At 32.2% G+C, this 5006-nt stretch overlaps 1 long non-coding RNA gene across 1 annotated transcript in view; it reads left to right on the forward strand.

The window, feature by feature from the left end:
• The window catches only part of LOC109342598, a 9968-nt gene extending 5438 nt beyond the window's left edge, over positions 1–4530 (forward strand). The window contains exons 2-3 of the long non-coding RNA XR_002107101.1: positions 3002–3274; positions 4001–4530. This is a non-coding gene — a long non-coding RNA (uncharacterized LOC109342598). The remainder of the gene's footprint in view (positions 1–3001; positions 3275–4000) is intronic.

Below are 5006 nucleotides of genomic sequence, written 5' to 3' on the forward strand. Positions count from 1 at the left end.
CCCACACACACAACTTTGAAAAACCACAATTCTCAACCATTTTGAGTAATTCTTGAGTCAATTCATATCACATTTTCAATCCTAAATAAAAAACCTCAAAATCACCAAAACACCAAAACCTAGACTATTTTTCAAAAACTCAATTTCCTAGCTTCATCCTCCAGAACCAAGAAACAATGCACCAATGTGATTCCAGGAAGGCAACCAACCTCTGATCAGATCAACATATTGGATTTGGCGTAACTTCTTGCTATCGAGGAACAACGTAAAGTCTTCAAGGAGCATTTTCTAAAAATACCCATTTTTACTCATAAGCATGGTATGTTATGCTCTTTTGAGAATGATGATTTCATTTTCCCTATTTCGTTTAAGCAACAAAGGCTCTTTGAGTTTTGTGAAATACATTGCGTCTATTATCCTAAACTTGTAAGGTTATTTTACTTCAATATAACCTTCAAGAAGAATAAAATCTTCTCATTTGTCAAATGCAAAGACAATGTCATAAACATTAGAACTTTAAGTTCCATTTGCAGTAATATGTCATACATAGGGACGATAGTAGAATCAGGCATTTAGTGTGACTTAGAAGGGTATAACAAAATAGATTTCTACTACTCTATGTGTAGATATTCAAAAAGGGAAATTGAACTGCGTAAAAAAGGGTTGTTGGTGATTCTGTTAGAAACCGAAACATTTTATCTGTTGGTAATTTAAACCTAGAGGACCATTTGATTCATTACTTTTTGAGTTACATTGTAGTTCCAAAAATTTAAAATCATTCGCAACTCAATGATATGGAACTACAACTAATGTATGCTATTAAACATCATGTGCCAATTAATTGGACATTAATGACAATGAAACAAATGTGGGCCTTTAGATGTGATTGCAGACTCTTGCCTTATTCTATCATCATAATTGCTGTACTTGAGTTTTCTGGCGTATCCTTTGCTGGTGAGTCTAAGATCCTACTTGATACTCGGAATAACAAATTTGATTTGGATGTTATCCACAAGATTGGATTCTTTCAAGATACCACCGACATAATTTGTAAGCATCATAGTGATCAAGAGGCTGCTAACCCAAAAACAAATCATTTTGTTGACCCTCTTACGTAGAACTCATTTCATGTTGAATCTTCCTCCTCTGGTTCCACTCTTACCAATCAGATGATCATGGATGAGTTGTCTTCGCTTCGAGGCTACATCACTACATGGATGGATGTTCTTGATACTATGAACCATAAAGTCGAAGAAGAACTTCGACGTCTATCAAATCGATTGACCTACATGGACTTGGATGTTGAGCAGGCTGATCTGGATTTGTAGAGTAGTGGTCTACGAATAGTTGTTGTTAATGAGTTGATGTTTATAAACTTGTTGGATATGTATTTCGTTTTATGGTTGTTTTAATCTGAACATGGTTTCTATTTTTATTTTTATTTTGATGTTTGAATATGTGGATGTTGTTGAATTATGGTAAATGCTATGGTCTTTTCAAACTTGTATCCATTTTATATAGATTTATCAATTATTATGCATGATCAAAACAGATTCTGACATTGGTTTTTTATAAAGTCATACCTATATCTTGTTACCCTTTAGTATCTATATCTATATATATATATATATATTTTGCTCGACCTATAATATTTGTTTATCCTTTTGAAATAATTTTTTAATTAATCATATTTTTTGGTGTACTTTTTATTAAATTGAAAAAGAAATTCTGAATTATGAAAAATGTACTGAGTTAGTGACATGTTAGAAATCAATGATCAAGAAAATAATATGCATTTCATTGATTGAATGATTTAATGAATTGATGATTTGCAAAGAAGAACTATCCTTTTATATAGAAAACTCATAACTTGTCAAAATGACCAGCTAACATAACAAACTAACTACCTATCTTCTATTAATGATATTGGGCCTAAAATATATTTCCACACCCGTCCTCAAGGTAGATAATGGTTGTTGACAACTTCCAACTTGGACAAAAGTTGATTGAATAGAGAAGATGACAAAAGCTTTTAGTACCTTTGTTATAAGGCCTCGAACCAAATGGAAGAACTTCTATTTCATAGTAACCTCTGATCAAGCCATTGAGTATAATGAATAATCTCTTTTCGGATCGATTCTGAAACTACATTCGATTAAATCTTATATCCACTCTTCAATAGTTTCCCAAAGTTCAACATCAATTGATAAAGGTTTTGGGTTCAACAATGACGGAAAGCATGACAAATTTTCTTTGTATCTTCCACAACTGCATGGGCCACCAATTATTATACAAGGATCATACCAAAATTTCAAAGACAATTACTCCACAGACTAATGTCGGCTAAAGAAGGATTGCATAGCTTGAGAACAAAATAAGGCTTGATTAGTAAAACTGAAAGGAATATTGTTGTTCATTAAGAACTAACATAAAAGAAAGAAGAACAAATGATATTATTGTTCAAGAATATCATCTTAGTTTCTTGGTCAAAGAATGTGACAAATCTAGAATACGGTGAAATATGAACAATATTTCTTCAAGAATATCATTTTGGTTTCTTGGCTAAATAATATGATGAAATATGAGCAATTTGTTTTGCTAAAAAATAACAAAAGAAAAATATGATGAAATAAAGACAATATTTGGCTCAAGAATATCAAAGGGAATTAAGAGAAATAGAAAATATAAAAATCGTAAAAAAATATGATAAAGAAAACGGTTTTATCACTACAAGAAAATATCATGTTAGCCATGATTAATTAGCCACACTAAACGTCCCATGTCTAAATTAATGTTTCAGCCCATCCACTTGATACTCTTCGTGGCCCGTACCAAAGATAAGACACCAAAAAATGTATTAATTAACCTGCATAATATGTTCTCTCTCCTCCTCCTTCCATTTTTTCACTTTTCTCAAATAGCACCAAATACTTCAATATTCAATAACTCAAATCTCAATTTTTTTCATATTCGCCACAATCTCCGCCATAGGAAACAATAGATCCATTTACTATTTATTAACCTTAAATTTCCTCTTCTATTAGATCTTTACCATTCCTAGGGTTTCACCATTGAAATCAAAGTGCGAAGCTCATTCCTCATGAAACCTTCATTGGCGTTCCACTGATCTTTCATATCTCGTCGTATTATGCAGTCGTTTTGTCATCCACTGCGTTGTTTGTGACTTGGTGCTTTTGTTCTTCGTGCCATTTTTGTTTCAGTTTTATGCTTAGATCTGTGGCACATTGTGGTGGTGACGAAGAATGAGAATCAGGTGCGGAGTATTATTTTGGTGAATGGAGTATTATATATATATAATCGCTCAATTTCACCTTTAGAAAAGGCGTGTGCATTTTTGTGAATACAGATCTATTTCATTGTAATGTTTCTATTTCCATTTTCTCTTATGTCATATGCTTAGTGTCTCAGGTTGAAATTTGGATTCATTTCTTTTAATTGTTAATCATTTTGAAATCGGAAGTATTTGAATTCTATTTACCTTTTTTATTTGTGGTTCTGGAATGATGTGATATGACTTAGCCAAATCAGATATTGACGTGCTCCATTTTATGTTGAAGTGTATTTCTCTGTTGATTAACTTTGAGATTGGTTTTCTTATTTTCTGACCAAAACCCTGACCAATTTCCTTTTATCTATGTTTTTGCATTTTGTCATTTAACTTAATAATTTTCTGTCATTTTTGTGAATACTAATTTTTCAACAATTTGATTCTACATATAAGTTTTTGTGAAGGGGAGAGGACTGAAATTTGTAATAAATTGAAATTGTTCTTTATTGCTATTGAGTTGTTTTATGCATCAGTGGTGAATGAAACATCTTGGGCTAGTGTGTAGTGAAGTAGTTATCTGCATAAGTTGTACCATATTATGTGAATATAAATTAAATGTAGTTGCTATTTGCTAGTTACTATCTATGCAGTCACATCATATGATTAGCTTATATAGTTAATATAAATTGTTTGTCTTCTTTTTTTATTTAGGTCTTGGAAGAAATCAGAGCCATAGGGAAGATATCAGGACCAACAACTATAACTGGATTACTATTATATTCAAGAGCTATGATTTCTATACTTTTTCTTGGTTACCTTGGTGAAATGGAACCAGCAGGAGGTTCTCTTTCTATTGGTTTTGCTAACATCATTGTCTACTCTGTGATAGCAGGGTTAGCCATGGGAATGGAACCAATTTGTGGTCAAGCTTATGGAGCAAAACAAATGAAGATTTTTGGTTTGACCCTTTAAAGAACAATACTACTTCTTCTTTCAACTTCCATTCCTATCTCATTCACATGGCTTAACATGAAGAGAATCCTCATGTGGTGTGGCCAAGACCATGAAATATCATCCATGGCACAAACTTTTATTCTATTTACCATACCTGACATTTTCTTCCTCTCACTTCTTCACCCTCTTAGAAAAACTTAAATTAAGTGTCTTAGTGGTTGGTCTTCATTGCTTGCACTTGCTATCCCAACTTGTGTCTCAGTGTGCCTTGAGTGGTGGTCGTCTTCATTGCTTGCACTTGCTTACATTCTATTTTTTTATTCTCATTTCTTCTGATTTTTAATTTTTTATTATATAAAAACTGAATCTAACGTGTTGGTATTGGTTTCAGCTGCTGAACACAAGTGCTTAAAGAGAGGAGTCAAAGAGGTCATTAAAAGCATAAGGCGTGGTCATAAAGGGTCTATTTATTCATTCATTTAATTAATCATAATGCATAATTTTTGTTCAAATTAAAATGTAACAGTGTTCTTTTATAATTGGTGAATTCAGGTTATGTGTTATCGCTGGGAACATATCACCCATTGATGTCATCACTCATGTTCCTATTCTATGTGAAGAATCTGACATTCCATATGTTTATGTTCACTCTAAAGAAGTAAGTAACCTTATACCTTTGTGATTGTTTAGCTATATCTATTATTTTTTCTTTGCTTGTGTTCAACAACCATCTTTTACTGTTATAAGCTTTAGGAATTAGCCA

The sequence above is a fragment of the Lupinus angustifolius genome, chromosome LG03 (genome assembly GCF_001865875.1).
Source record: "Lupinus angustifolius cultivar Tanjil chromosome LG03, LupAngTanjil_v1.0, whole genome shotgun sequence".
NCBI classification, from domain to species: domain Eukaryota; kingdom Viridiplantae; phylum Streptophyta; class Magnoliopsida; order Fabales; family Fabaceae; genus Lupinus; species Lupinus angustifolius.